Here is a 16,155-nt window from a genome sequence, read left to right as displayed (position 1 = left end):
TTCTTGGGTTGAAAGGCTTTGTAGACAGTTGTCTACGTAGAAGCTGTTCTTTACGCTGTGTCGGACCTCTTCGTCCGCTGCTGGGTCCTCTGCTACATGTTTCTGTAGTGCAAATGTAGCACAGCAGGGGCTGCACGTCGTTCCGAAGGGGAGGACTTCCCATTGGTAGATGGCTGGGTGCTCATCTCCTGGCTTCTCTCTCCATAGGAACCGTAACAGGGGCTTGTCCGCCTCTACTAATCTCACCTCAAGTTCAAGTTCTCAAGTTCTTTAATAGTTGTCATACAGAAGTACAGAATACTTTCATACAAAATGCTTCTTACTGTTACGCTCCAGAGACTGTGCTAGACAAGATAGTATCAAATAACATAATAACATAATATAGCATGAATTTAGAAGAAGAATGAGGTCACAGTTGTTCGGTATAGACATATGTACAATGTTCTGAGTTACCATATAATATACAATACACAATACTATGCAGTGTACTAATGTACAGTACTATCTAGTGCAAAGCAGAAATGGGATGAGGTACAATTTTAGGTACAATTTACAGTAAGGTGTACGAGTTGTAGTGCAATCCTTCATCCATAAATATAAAGTGTGGGGAGTGGGTGCTACAGTGTGTTTGTTTAAAGTGGGTGTGTGCTATAAAGTGTGTGTAGTGGGTGCTACAGTGTGTTTGTTTAAAGTGAGTGTGTGCGTGTGGATGTGTGTGCTATGTGTGTTTGGTGGTTGTTGTTGTGTAGTGTTCATTCATTGTTCGTTTAGCAGCCTGATGGCCTGGGGATAGAAGCTACTTCTGAGTCTTTCTGTGCTCGCCTTGAGACTCCTGTGTCGCTTGCCTGACGGCAGCAGTTCAAAGAGGCAGTTGTTCGGGTGGCTCGAGTCCTTAATAATTCTCTTAGCCTTCCCCTTGCAACGCTTGTTGTAAATGTTCTGGAGAGTGGGGAGCCCCCCTCCAATTGTGCGTTCGGCTGAACGTGTCACTCTTTGTAGTCTGCTTTGGTCTTTTGCAGTGCTATTCCCAAACCAGGAGGTGATGTTGCCGGTCAAGATGCTCTCTATTGTACATGAGTAGAAGTTCTTAAGGATCTTCTGGCTGACTTGGAACTTCCTTAGGCGCCTGAGGAAGTAGAGGCGTTGTCGTGCCTTCTTCACCACACTGTTAATGTGTATGGTCCATTTCAAGTCCTCGGATATGTGGGCTCCGAGGTACTTGAAGCTGTTGACTCTCTCAACCGGTGCCCCGTCGATGCTGAGGGGGCTGTAGTCCTTGACCCCCGACCTCCTGAAGTCCACAATCATCTCCTTTGTTTTGCTGACGTTCAGGGAGAGGCTGTTTTCCTGGCACCATCCCGCCAGGACCTTGACCTCTTCCAGGTAGGCCCTCTCGTCGTTGGCAGAGATCAGGCCCACCACCACTGTGTCGTCAGCAAATTTGACGATTGTATTGCTACTCCGCTGAGCCACCCAGTCGTGTGTGTACAGGGAGTAGAGGAGGGGACTCAGAACACAGCCCTGGGGGGCCCCTATGTTGAGGGTGATGGATGAGGAGGTGCAGTTGCCTGCTCTCACCACCTGGGGTCTGCCAGTCAGGAAGTCCAAGACCCACTGGCAGAGGTCATAGCCCAAGCCCAGGTCCCTGAGCTTGGCTATGAGTATGGAGGGGACTATGGTATTGAATGCCGAGCTGTAGTCGATGAATAGCATTCTCACATAGTTCCCCTGCCTCTTGTCCAGGTGTGATGCTGCTGTGTGCAGCACATGGGATATGGCGTCCTCCGTGGACCTGTTGGGGCGGTATGCAAATTGCAGGGGGTCCATGTTGATGGGGAGGGAGGAGCAGATGTAGCCCTTTACTAGCTTCTCAAAGCACTTCATGGCTATGGAGGTGAGAGCTACAGGGCGGTAGTCGTTGAGGCAAGCAGGCTTGGATTTTTTGGGTACAGGGATAATAGTGGACATTAAAGGAACATTCCTTTAATGTCCCCGCTGATGGCCACCTTTTCCTGGCGGAAGCGGAGTAGAACGCCGAGTAGGGAGGGGCCGAGTGTGGGACCGGGCAGTAACTCTTTATTCAGATTTTGGGATCCGATCTGGTAGCTGCAGTTAAATACTATGCGGTCTTTACCGTTGTGATGGACCTTGTGGTGAGGCACGTACCACGATTCAGTGGTCTGGTCAGCCTCTTTAATGTCCATCTTTGTGACGTGTCCCGCTGTGATGAGCTTCTCAATCTCAGCGCGGTATACACTCTCTTGGGCGGGGTTCTTGGCTAAGCGCCGCTCCGTGTTCAGCAGGTACCGTTCTGTGGCGTCTGTCTTGGCGTGGAAAGTAGGCATTCCTTCTCGCCGCAGGAGTGGCGTGGCGTATCTCAACACGCCGTTGACCGGGACTCTCTTGGTCCCTGTCTCGAGGAGGTGAATGGCGTAAATGTCATCTTTAGAGCGAATGTCTTTCTTTCCGTTCTTAAAGGGCATTTGTTCCAAGGTCCATGGCCGCTCTACGTGTTGCAGGAGTGCGGTTTCTCCCTCTGTGACTCGGGAGTGGAGACATCTAGTGGCTGTACTTCGGTTGAGAGATTTGGCGAGCGGGCCTTGGAGAGTCCATCCCAAACGGGTCTCGACTGCTGCAGGACAGCCTCGGGGTCCGGTATGAACCCGGTCTATCGGGACAATGAGGTCTGCATGGTCGGAGCCTATCAACAGGGTCGGCATAGCATTGTCTATGAGCGGGATCGGTAACTTGCGCAGATGTGCATATTTCTCCATCAGCTTGGCGACGGGGTATGTGTACCGCGACAGTCCTATTTCTTGGCTGGTGAAAGCGTCTGTAATCTGGTACCGTCGCTCAGGCTGGCCGCTTGCTGCGATAGAGAATGAGACATTCTCGCCCTTTATCGTCTTCAAATCTCGTCTTATTGTCCGAATTGTCATTTGGGTTTCGCTTCCCCGCAGCCCTAGCTGGGCCGCAGCGGAGGCGAGCAGAAGGGTCTTCTCTGACCCGTCATCGAGGACGGCGTAAGTGTCCAGGACTTTATTCTGGTAGCTTAGTGTCACACGCACTACTTTTAGGAGTACTCGGGCTCCACTGCTGCTGGCGGGATCGATGTACATGACACTCGCTTTGCTGCTGGATGGTGCGGGTGAAGGGCGCCGTCTGTTACTGTCGTGAAGTATGTCCAGATGGGCTCCATCGCACTTGGTGCACCTTTTCTTTAAGCGGCATTCGGCTGCCATGTGTGAGCGCGCACAGCGAAAACAGCGCTTGTTGGACTTTATCCATTGACTTGCTTCCTCCGCGTTCAGCTTGGGGAAGGAGTCACATTGCGCTAGCCAGTGTTCTTTCTCACAGTAGGGGCACACTATCTTCCACTTCTCCGTTCTGGAGGGGGTACTGTGGCTCCTGCTGCTCGGTACTGACCCCGATTGGTGCATCACAGTCACCGATCTTCTTCCATCATTTAGTCGTCTGGTTCCTTCTCTGGAGCCAGGGGTGCTCCGTCCGAATGTATCTAGCTGTAGGCTGCTGACTTCTCTCGCCAGGAAGTCTGCTAGATCGAGGAGGTTCGGTTCGGGGCCATTCGGGTCTCGGTGGTCCCTCTGTCGCCTAAAACGCTCCTGTCGAGCGGGCGGCAGCTTCTCCAAGATCCTTTCCACATTTGAGTTGGCGTAAAGTTCATGCCTCCCCTTCTCTCTCTGCGCTCCCAACATCCCTACCAGGGACTGCACTCTGATGGACAGGTCGTCCAGTGCTCGATTGTCTATTGCTGGGGGTAAGCGGTCGATGTGTCGGATCTCCTGGATCACGTAATCCCATATGCGCCCATACCTCTGGTCCAATGCTACCAGCGCTGCTGTGTATGGGGTGGTGGAAGTCGCGTAGGCGAGCGCTATATTATGTGCGCGGGGCACCTTTAAGTGCTTCAGTAGGATGGCGTATTTATGGCGTTCATCCAATACATCCACCAACATGGTCTCCAGACACATGCGGAGTTCCGTATACTGGGCCCGGTTCTCTTGGGTGAAGTCGGGTACCATAGGCGGGCCAATGTATGACGCTGACTGTGGATACATCGGCGAGCGTTGGGGGAGAGGCCTCCTAGGCGAGTCTCCTCCCGCTCCTTGGTATGGGCTGGTACCGGCAGTGTACCATGGCCCGCTTGTCCAGGTGCTGTTCCTCGGTGCGGGACCTCGTCTGTTGGTCAAGTTCAGGGTTGTTTACTCGGCTAGGGGATGCCGCCCTGGAGGTGTGTCTAGACGAGTTCCTGGAGCCTCTGGCGGAGGGAGAGGGTGTTGTCCGTCTGATCAGCTGTTCTATTAGTTGCGCTTGCTGTCTGTCGCGCTCTGCGTCCCGTAGAGCACCAGCAGCTTCTCGCTGGCTGTCTGCTCGGTCTCGGGCCACATTCTCTTCTCTCTGAATGCGTCTTAGTTCTAGACGTATATGCTCTTCTTCGCTCCGCTGCTGGATCTGCAGTCGGTCGCGTTCAGCAGCGGCGTTCAGGCTGATGAGGAAGGCCTGCTGTAGGGTCCTCTCTGCCTCGCTGGGAGAAGGCGGTTGTATAGGGGAGCCTTCCCTCGGGGTACTCCTTGCGGAGCCTTGGAGCTCTATCTCCACGGTGCTCTCCCCATCTTCTTCCGTGCCGAGTTCTCTCTCGGTAGCGTTGTATTCCTCCCGGGACTCATCGGGGACTACTTCTTCAGTACTGGCGGGGTGTGAAGTCATGTCTGGTTCCCACTGGTCCCCACCGTGAACTTGGTCAGTTACATTAGAACCCGTAGGGGCCTCTATGGTCGGGGTAGTCTGGGCGTTGGGGTTAGACATACTTTTACTTTCTAGTTTTACCGCGTTTACTGTTAGTAGAAGACTAGGTTGTTGACTGACAGCGTAAGCCTCTAAGTACTGAGGGAGCCGTCGTTCGCGCTGCGGGCGTTGGTTAGGAGGATCGTTTCGTGGAGTGTTCATCATAGGCCATTTCAATATTAATAACACTATATTAATATTACACTAATTACCCTCCGGCTCGAAGGACCAATTGTAACTGAGGGGTACAATTCCCTGACTGTATTACTAGATATGATACTTACTACCACTACCTTTGTACTTAATATTCGGCCACCCAGTACACGGCATAAATATATTATGATGAACACTGTCACGTAGATGAAACGGATCCAACACAAATGTATGAATTAGAAATAGGTCTTTATTTCTACACAGCGATGGTGTGTAGAGCAAGCACTTAATCAAATCAATCACATTTATGAATGGAATTAGTATGCACTTTTATGGCAAGAGTATTCGTCGGTATATCAATAGAGAATGTCCAATCTCTGAAGGCGCAGGTGGTACATATACGACCTGGAATAGTTTAAGGAATAACAGCAATGGTACTTTAATGATTATATACTGGATACACTAGGGGGGGTTAATCCGGTCGCTTGTAAGCCGACAGGAGTAGGAGGGGGGGGGGGGGTAGAATCCGGCTGCCTCATCCGGCCAAGGGTATCCCAGGTGAACCCACTGTAGTGCCGTTCAATGCGCCGGCGATCCTTGGACCACAGATGAAAGCAGATGGACTCTTTGTGGGCCGGCTCTCTCCGGTCCACGGAGGAGAGACGTGAAGCGACCTCGTCTTGCAGAGCGTCTCCTCACCTTGCGTCCTCTCCAGGGGGGGGGTTCCAACACACGGCAGTGTCGGGGGTCTTTATCCATGGAATAATCAAAGTATACAAAGCATAATCCGTGCCTGGGAAGGCGGGCTGTCGTCGGTAGAATAATCCGGTATACAGGTCCACTCGCTCGTCGGCTCTGAGGCTCCTCGGGTGCAGCTTCACGTGGGGTCAACCACCCTGGGTAAGCAGCCAGTTCTCTGCCCGAAACGATGGGGTGCTGACTACGGTAGTATTCTCACCGCACGAAGCACTATATATTAACAGACTATTATTAGCTTAATAGACTACGTCCAACTCGACGATATAGTGCCAAATATGACTATTCAAATATTAATATACACGATGTCTCAATACCGATGGTAGGCGAACTTGGCCTTACTCCCACACGTGGCGTCGCGGGGAGGCTTTACGTCTGTGACTCTATTGGAGGGTAAGAAACTGGACTGAAAAGAAAGTCCTACTTTAGTAGCGCAGTATATATACGCACTATGAACAAATAGTCCCATTAGTGGTGCGGTAGTCAGATTCCTACGCGGAACTAGGACTTGTTCGTACATGTGGAGCGGTACGTTTGAACTGGGTCTGAGGGGTATGGCAGCCTGGCACCAAGGTCTCGACCAATAGTAGAATGGAGACTATTATGGGATGTTCAGTAGGCTAGAATGGATATTCAATGCATATTGTACAAGGAATATACAAGGGATATCAGGGAATATTAGAGAATATACAAATACAATTAAATATATATATATAAATAAATATATATATTCGGTTTAATCTGGCCCTTCACAACATTAACGTTACCTTGGCTAAAGTTGGGACTATTCATAATCCAGCTGCAGACCTGCAAGCAAAGTACAGCAAGTTGGCAAAGGAGTATTCCAAGGTAAATAACTTTTTCACCAGTAACGTTACATTCTTTGTATTTACATCTAGCTCGCGTTAGCTAGTGGCTAACCTATAGCTCACGCTAATGTGGTCACTGATCGACCTCTCGCACACAATTAATGACATGTTGCGGACAGCCATACCGGTGACAATGTTTAGCTTTTAGTCAGTGGCGGCCCGTACTATCTACTGTTGGGTGGTCGCAGCCAGGGGGTTCACGTTAGGTCGAGTTGAAAATGTAACGTTAATAAATGCTCTGGAGCAATCTCTCTCTCTGTCTCTCGGATCAATCCAATAAAATAATTAACACATGTATATGTTGTCATTTTAAACAACTCACCATTCATTCATTATGCATCAGCAGCAGCAAAATTAATGTTATAGTTCACAACACAGCAGCGCGTTTTGAAGCGCTATTATCATCTCAGCAAGCACCAGTCAATACTTTCCGTAGCCGCATTTCTCGGAGACACAGGAACACAGCGATGAGAGAGCGAGAGCGAGAGAGAGAGAGCGAGAGAGTGTTATGGTTTGACACCGACCCCAAACGCAACGACACAAGAGAGTAGGATTCAGAGTTGCCAAAAACAAGGGCTTGTTTATTAAGACTAAATAAACAGCACAGACTTGGAAGAGTTCAAACAAAGACTGGAATACAAGCAAGGATGAATGTTGCTGCTCTGCAGCTTCTCCCGGGATGGTAGTCAGGGGAAGCAGACGCTGACGTCAGAGCCGCTCTGCAGACTTCTCTCGGCAGAATCTCCGAGGTGGTTTGCGGGACCGAGAGAGAGAGAGGGAGCGAGTTAACTCAGAGTGCAGGTGGAACAGAGCAGGTGAACAGGAGAGGTGACTTGTACCCGAAAACAGAGTTATCCAAGTGACTGAATCTTCTGTGTAATATACACACTGTGAGTAACGTTCCAAACACAATCCCAAGTGATAGATATCTTCGGTGCAAAATAAACACTGTGAGCGAAGTCCCAAAATACAAATCCAAAGTGATAATATCTTCGGTGTGTAAACACACAGTGGGAGATGTTAGGCCAAAATATTATCCCAATGAAACAATCCAAAAAAGGCTAAACGCTGGGTGAGTGACTGTCTGATAAAAAGCTGGAAATCTTCAGTGTTATATAAACACACGAAAAACGGAATTGGATCAAAGACAGTCATAAAAAACTCACCCAGGCGTTGTGCGTAAAGAGCGTTGGAACAGAATGGAGCGAGCGCGTCGCCTCGGGGAAAGGGTGTCCAAGAGGAATGCTTCTTGAATATCCTTGGAGGCAAAGCACAGGGAAACAACAGCAGGCAGCAGGAACGGCGAATGCAACTGAAATATCAAAACGATCCAACAAAACTTGAATGGGGAAACGGGGTATAAATAATACGGGAATGCTTGATTGACAAGCAGTGACAGCTGAGGGATGTGATTGATAAGCGTGTGGACGGGGGAGAACCAATCAACGACGTCTCTGGGAAGAAGCGTGTGAATAGGGGAATGAAATGATTAAACGAAAACAAATGGAAACAGAGCGAGTAGGCTTAAAGGAAACAGAGCGAGTAAGTGAGCAAAGGACAAAACCTCACAGTACCCCCCCCTCCACGGGAGCCACCCGGCGACCAGGCCGACCCGGCTCGCCAGGATGGGCACGATGGAAGTCAGTGATCAAGCCGGGATCCACGATGAGCTGCCGGGAGACCCAGCTACGCTCCTCAGGGCCGTAACCCTCCCAGTCCACCAGGTATTGGAACCCCCGGCCCCGCCGACGAACGCCCATCAACCGGCGGACCTGCCACTGGGGGTGACCATCCACCAACACGGGAGGCGGAGGATCAGGAGCTGGAGGCATAAGGGGACTGAGGGAGACGGGCTTAACCCGGGAGACATGGAACATGGGGTGAATGTGCATGGACGCAGGAAGTTTCAGGCGTAGGGCCGCCGGACTGAGTACCTTCAGGACCTCGAAAGGTCCGACGAAACGGGGGTTGAGCTTCTTGGCCGAGGACCGAAGCGGGAGGTCCTTTGCGGAGAGCCACACCCTTTGCCCAGAGAGGTAAGTCGGCGCAGGAACCCGGCGCCGGTCGGCACCACGACAGGCGCGCTCAGATGTCCGGAGCAGCGCGGTCCTGGTGATCTCCCAAACTCGTCGGCAGCGGTCGAGGTGGTCCTGCACGGAGGGAACTGCCACTTCCGCCTCCTGTGCGGGGAAAAGAGGGGGTTGGTAGCCCAGGGAAACCTCAAATGGTGAGAGGCCGGTGGCGGAACTGACCATTGAATTGATGGAGTATTCAACCCAGGGAAGGAAACGGCTCCAGGATGCCGGTCTCTCGGCTGCCACACACCGAAGAGCAGACTCCACGCTCTGGTTCATCCTCTCCGTCTGTCAGTTAGTCTGGGGATGATAACTAGAGGAAAGACTGACCGTCGCCCCCAATCCCTTGCAAAAGGCCCGCCATACCTGGGAGGTGAACTGGGGCCCCCGGTCAGAGACGATGTCCTGGGGAAACCCATGAAGGCGGAACACGTGGTGAGTCAGGAGGTCCGCCGTCTCGGCTGCCGAGGGAAGCTTGGAAAGGGCCACGAGGTGAACCCCCTTGCTGAATCGATCCACCACGGTCAGAAGGCAAGTGTTCCCCTGGGAGGAGGGAAGACCTGTGACGAAGTCTAGCGCCACATGTGACCAAGGACGGCTTGGAGCGGGAAGTGGCTGTAAGAGCCCGGAGGATGCCTGGTGTGAGGCCTTGCTGCGGGCACAGACCGCGCAGGCCAATACGAACTCCTTGACGTCGTTCCGCATGGTGGGCCACCAGAAACGACGAGCCAGGAAGGAGAACGTGCGATGGACGCCAGGGTGGCAGGCGAACCGGCTGGTATGGCCCCAAAGCAGTACCCGGGACCGGACAGAGTCGGGGACGAAGAGACGACGAATAGGAACGTTGCTTGGAGCACGCTGGAAGCGTAGGGCACGTCTAACCACACCCTCGATGCCCAAGGTGATGGCTCCAACCACTCGGGCCTCCGGGAGGATGGGAGTAGGGTCCTCAGAGGGTGGAGCCCCCTTGGAGTGTAACCGGGACAGGGAGTCGGCCTTCGTGTTGCGGGAACCGGGGCGGAAGGTCAGCGAGAAGTCGAACCGACTGAGGAAACTGGCCCATCTCGCCTGCCGACCGTTGAGGCGCCTGGAAGCGCGGATGAACGTCAGGTTCTTGTGGTCTGTCCAGATGGTAAAAGGCTCCTCGGCCCCCTCTAGCCAATGACGCCACTCCTCCAACGCAGCCACGACCGCCAGCAGCTCCCGATTGCCGGTGTCGTAGTTCCTCTCGGCAGGGAGGAAACGACGCGAGTAGAAGGCGCAAGGATGTACCTTCTGGTCCGAAAGAGAACGTTGGGATAGGACAGCGCCCAGTCCAGTATCCGAGGCGTCCACCTCCACAATGAACTGTCTCTTGGGGTCAGGGTGGAGCAGGATAGGGGCGGAAGTGAACCTCCCCTTGAGGGAGCGGAACGCAGCACATGCCGCTGGGGACCAGTCGAACGGCAGAGCGGGGGAGGTCAGCTTGGTAAGTGGCTCCGCCACTTGACTGTAGTTCCGGATGAACCTTCGGTAGAAGTTGGCGAACCCGAGGAAACTCTGTAACTCCTTCCGAGTGGTGGGTTCAGGCCAATCCTCCACAGCTTGGATCTTGCGAGGATCCGCTCGGGTCAAGCCCTTCTCAACGATGAAGCCCAGGTAGTCGACGGAGTCGGAGTGGAAACGGCACTTCTCCGCCTTGACGAAGAGCCGATTGTGGAGGAGGCGCTCCAGCACACGGCGAACATGCTGGATGTGTTCCTCGAGGGTCCTGGAGAAGATGAGGATGTCGTCCAGGTACACCACCACGAACACCTCCAGCATGTCACGAAGGACGTCGTTCATGAGTGCCTGGAATACCGCCGGGGCGTTGGTGAGGCCGAACGGCATCACTAGGTACTCATAGTGGCCCCTGGGAGTCTTGAAGGCGGTCTTCCATTCATCGCCCTCACGGATACGGACAAGATGGTAGGCACTCCGGAGGTCCAGCTTGGTGAAGACGGAGGCCTGGGTCAGTGGCTCGAAGGTGGAGTTCATGAGAGGTAGAGGGTACTTGTTCTTGATGGTGATCTCGTTGAGCTGGCGATAGTCGATGCAGGGTCGCAGGTCCCCATCCTTCTTACCAACAAAGAAGAAACCGGCCGCCACCGGGGAGGAGGAAGGCCGAATGAGTCCTGCTTCCAATGACTCAGAGATGTAGAGATCCATCGCCTTCTTCTCCGGAACGGTCAGACTGTAGAGGCGGCTGCCGGGAAGGGGAGCCCCTTGGCGGAGGTCGATGGCGCAGTCATAGGGGCGGTGAGGTGGAAGGGCCTGAGCCCTGGATTTACTGAAAACCTCCAAGAGGTCGTGGTACTCGGGAGGTATGGACGAGAGGTCCGGAGGCGACTCACCAGCGGGCCTCCGGGGCGGGGGACAGGACGCCGCCTGCAGACACAGGGCGTGACAGGAGGAGCTCCAGCCCTTGATGGTACCGGAGGACCAGGCGATGTGGGGCTCGTGCAGCGCGAGCCAGGGCCTACCCAGGACCTCCGGGACAAGGGGGGATTGGGTGATGAGGAACTGGATTCTCTCGACGTGGTTCCCAGCGATGGTCAACACGACTGGGCCGGTGCGTTGAGAGATGTCGGCCAGGCGGTGTTGGTCCAACGAAAAGATCTCCAAGGGCCTCACAAGGTCCTCAAGTGGAATGTTGGCTCGGGTAGCAAACTCGAAGTCGAGGAAATTCTCGTCTGCCCCAGAGTCGATGAGGGCCTCCACCGTGGCTCGTTGGTCCCCCCAGGCCAGGGTGACGCTCATCAGATGGTCAGGTGGTGCGCGGCTCTGGGAATGGGAAAAACGGCTCACCAGGATTTCCCGGGGTCTCGGCGAGCCTGATCTTTTGGCCGGGTGGGGCAGTCGGCGATTCGGTGTCCCTCCCTTCCGCAGTAGAGGCAGAGACCAGACCTGAGCCTTGCCTCACGCTCCGCCTGGCTCAGATGAGAGCGTCCCAGCTGCATGGGTTCCTCCTCGCGAACCGAACGGGAGGACCCGCTACCACCAGTTGTGTTGAGGACAGGGCGTCCAGGAGTGACGTCATGCGTCCGGGGAATCCGGGGTACCTCAGGAGGTAACAGTCGGGTCCTCTCGCGCCTTCTCTCCTGGAGGCGTCCGTCGATGCGGATGACGAGGCTAAACAGGTCCTCGAGGGAGTCGGGCACCTCCCGGGTAGCGAGCTGGTCCCGGACTGCGTCACTGAGCCCCCTCAAGAAGGTTAGGCGAAGTGCAGGGTCGTTCCATCCACTCTCCACCGCCGCCAGTCGAAACTCCAGGACGTAGTCAGTTACCCTGCCGCTCCCCTGTCGGAAGGTCCCCAACCGGGCTCCAGGGTCCAGACCTCGGGCTGGATGGTGGAACACTCTGCGGAGCTCCGCCACGAAGTCTGGATAGGAGAAAACAAAATCTGCATCCATTGCCCAGGAGGAAGTGACCCACTGGGCAGCATGGCCTGAAAGCAAGTTCGTCATATAGGCCACTTGGGACCCTCTAGCAGTAAAACGGCTTGGTTGATGACGGAAAACCAACTCACATTGCATGATGAATGTGGCACACTCCTCGGGATTGCCGTCGAACAGCCGTGGGACGGAGAGACGGGGTTCCCGAGGTGCGGGATCTGCTGGGGCTGCGGGGAATGCTCCTGAAGGATGTGAGGGAAGTAAAGCATTAACGGTGTCGCTCAGCGAGTGAAGCTGAACGAGAATACCAGATTGTTGTCCCGCCAGAGCGGCCAGTGACCCTTGAATAGGCAGGACCTGTTCCCTGAGATCCTGCACCGCAGCCGCAGCCCTCTCTAGTTGGTGGCTGTGATCCTTGGTCAACTCGACTTGAATAGCAAGTGCGGTTCTGACCCTCTCTGTGTCGGCTGGGGTCGTCATTTTGGTTGGATCGTAATGTTATGGTTTGACACCGACCCCAAACGCAACGACACAAGAGAGTAGGATTCAGAGTTGCCAAAAACAAGGGCTTGTTTATTAAGACTAAATAAACAGCACAGACTTGGAAGAGTTCAAACAAAGACTGGAATACAAGCAAGGATGAATGTTGCTGCTCTGCAGCTTCTCCCGGGATGGTAGTCAGGGGAAGCAGACGCTGACGTCAGAGCCGCTCTGCAGACTTCTCTCGGCAGAATCTCCGAGGTGGTTTGCGGGACCGAGAGAGAGAGAGGGAGCGAGTTAACTCAGAGTGCAGGTGGAACAGAGCAGGTGAACAGGAGAGGTGACTTGTACCCGAAAACAGAGTTATCCAAGTGACTGAATCTTCGGTGTAATATACACACTGTGAGTAACGTTCCAAACACAATCCCAAGTGATAGATATCTTCGGTGCAAAATAAACACTGTGAGCGAAATCCCAAAATACAAATCCAAAGTGATAATATCTTCGGTGTGTAAACACACAGTGGGAGATGTTAGGCCAAAATATTATCCCAATGAAACAATCCAAAAAAGGCTAAACGCTGGGTGAGTGACTGTCTGATAAAAAGCTGGAAATCTTCAGTGTTATATAAACACACGAAAAACGGAATTGGATCAAAGACAGTCATAAAAAACTCACCCAGGCGTTGTGCGTAAAGAGCGTTGGAACAGAATGGAGCGAGCGCGTCGCCTCGGGGAAAGGGTGTCCAAGAGGAATGCTTCTTGAATATCCTGGAGGCAAAGCACAGGGAAACAACAGCAGGCAGCAGGAATGGCGAATGCAACTGAAATATCAAAACGATCCAACAAAACTTGAATGGGGAAACGGGGTATAAATAATACGGGAATGCTTGATTGACAAGCAGTGACAGCTGAGGGATGTGATTGATAAGCGTGTGGACGGGGGAGAACCAATCAACGACGTCTCTGGGAAGAAGCGTGTGAATAGGGGAATGAAATGATTAAACGAAAACAAATGGAAACAGAGCGAGTAGGCTTAAAGGAAACAGAGCGAGTAAGTGAGCAAAGGACAAAACCTCACAGAGAGAGAGACTCACTGTTTAGTTTAAACGTCCAGGGCAGGAGGGCTTGATAAAGTGTATAATCCACTGTCCCACAGTCCCAGACTGTTGATGTATATCCAGACCAGACCACTGTCCAGACTGCATCCGCCATATTATAGCTTCTTGTTAGCCAAGTGTTAGCACCACACAACACAAGTACTGTGATTATTTCTTTGCCCATTTCCGCGCCGAACAGACTGCAAACTACCTGGCGTTCTATCGCCATGCTCTAAGACAAACTCTAACCTTAACCAACTTTGAAAGAGTGCCTAAGCTTAACCGTCGAAAGAACTTGCCGTCACGCTCTAAGACAAATAGCTGCATCACAACAACACAAGTTACACAACAGCTACAACAGAAACTGACGTCGGCCAATCAGAGAGCGTCTCCGCGAAATGCGGCTACGGAAATTATAGACGCTGCTAAGGCTGCTGGCTTAGACCGCTTCAAATCGCGCCCGGCTTCCAACATAATACATCATATTTCAACGCACAGCGCATTACGCACTGATTGGCTGCGACGGATACAGCGATGAAACAGTGCACGGCGTGCACGCGCACTCAGAGCGCTATTGCGTCTAGCCCGAGACGAGAGAAATAAGGCTAGGAGAAATGAGGCTACGGTAACGGAACGTGAGTCACTTCCTGTTCAGGAAAACGATTATTTATATTTGATATTATTAACGTTATATTGTGCATTGGAAACACAAACATACATAAAATGAGTAAATATTATTCATTTTAAACATGTTTATATTATTTATAGGGCTATAAAACAAAAAACAAAAAAAAAATATTTCTTGTTCATCTCTCTTTTAACCAGGGGGGGGGGGGGGGGGGGCGGCGCCCGAGCGCCCCTAGTGGCGAGCCGCCACTGCTTTTAGTGCCAAATGATAAGAGTCTGAGGCGGAGTCTCAAAAGAGAATGTTGAATATTTATTGTGCATTTAAGGGGAGACACTGCAGGTGAATAGGGTAAAAAAATTAACTAATAGATATCACAATGAAACTTCCCCAGTTGATTACTTATATTAAGACAAGACTTTTTTGTATTACAAGTTTTCTGAAATTGTATGTTTAAATATGCAAATGAGGCATGATCTACTTAAATATGCACTAATTTGCATATAATTCCAGGACAGAGATCTGAACATTGGATAAAGCCATTTTCAAAATTATAGTTTCATTTTGTTGACATATTAGAGCCAAAGGTTATTACAGAGGGGATTTTGGATAACTCTTTTTATCACTCCATAAATCAGAAAATACTCCATTCAGTCCATTTTTATGGTAAAATTCCATATTTCGCCATGTTTTTAGGAATAAAATGTGATATAAATCAGGGTATGAATGCGATATCAACAAACCCTTCTGTAAATACCTTCAGAACATAGATATGAATAGAACTGGAAGGTTTGGTGTATGTGAGTGCTACTGAAGTGGAGATTTCTGGCTCAGAGTATGAGGAAAAACTCTTAAAACTCATTTTCGGGAAAACGCCTTCAAAGTTCTGTATTGTAAAATGCCATACTTTTTTTTTTTAAACAGATATTTACAAACACAATACCTAATCAAACCATTAGTAATAGACAACCTAAACACATGCCTGATAATTGAATAATAATAATAATAATGTTATTGAACTGAACAGAACTACACACAGGCTACAAACAGTGTAGTACAGTGTAGTACCCCCTAATAGGCAAAACATATTTGAATAGATATCACTATGAAACTTTCCCAATTTGTTATGTACATATAAACTAAGAAAAAATATATTGCAAGTTTTCTGAAATTTATGTTTATATATGCAAATGAGGCACTTCCCCATTAAATATGTGCACATTTATGGATGCAATAAGGCAAAATGATGTAAAATAAACAACTAAATGTGTGTTATTGACGTTTTATTGTCACTAGTTTCATAGAAGACATGTTTAGGAAGCAAAATATAACAAAATCTCAAAATCAACAAAAAAAGTATATTTGACTATTCACCTCAGTGTCTCGCCTTAAAATCACAACAGAGCCTCTGCTACCTAAACGGAGCCTTCTGGAAGCAAGTGCAACAACACATAATGTCCGTGTGGAACCAATGTGCCAACAACCTTTCCGTGGGTGAAGCATAGTTGAGCATAGAACTTTTAATGATACTAATACTAATCTATACAATCACCTGTTGTTGAATAAATACCATTACTTTCTAGTTATTACTAAAAACAGTAAAACAGTAGCTGTAAAAAAGAAAAGAAAAAAAAAGTTTTATAATTTATATAATATTTTTTTTGTGTACAAAATCTAGACTAAAACAAAAAAGACACAATTGAGACAAAAACTGACTACGACTAAAATGCTCAGACATTTAGTTGACTAAAACTGACTAAACGAAAAATAAATGAAGATGACTAAATATGATGAAAACGAAAAAGGAGCACTTGACACATGACTAAGACTAAATCTAAAATGAAAATAGCTGCCAAAACTAACACTGGTCTACAGGATA

At 50.5% G+C, this 16,155-nt stretch overlaps 1 protein-coding gene across 2 annotated transcripts in view; it reads right to left on the bottom strand.

Moving 5' to 3' along the window:
- Window positions 1-16,155, bottom strand: part of rab26 (RAB26, member RAS oncogene family) — a 471,946-nt gene that overhangs the window by 64,067 nt on the left and 391,724 nt on the right. The gene's annotated exons all lie outside the window — the stretch shown is intronic.

Source organism: Notolepis coatsorum, assembly GCF_963971535.1.
Source record: "Notolepis coatsorum genome assembly, chromosome: 10".
In the NCBI taxonomy this organism is placed as follows: domain Eukaryota; kingdom Metazoa; phylum Chordata; class Actinopteri; order Aulopiformes; family Paralepididae; genus Notolepis; species Notolepis coatsorum.
This window is presented reverse-complemented; position numbering and strand designations above follow the sequence as displayed.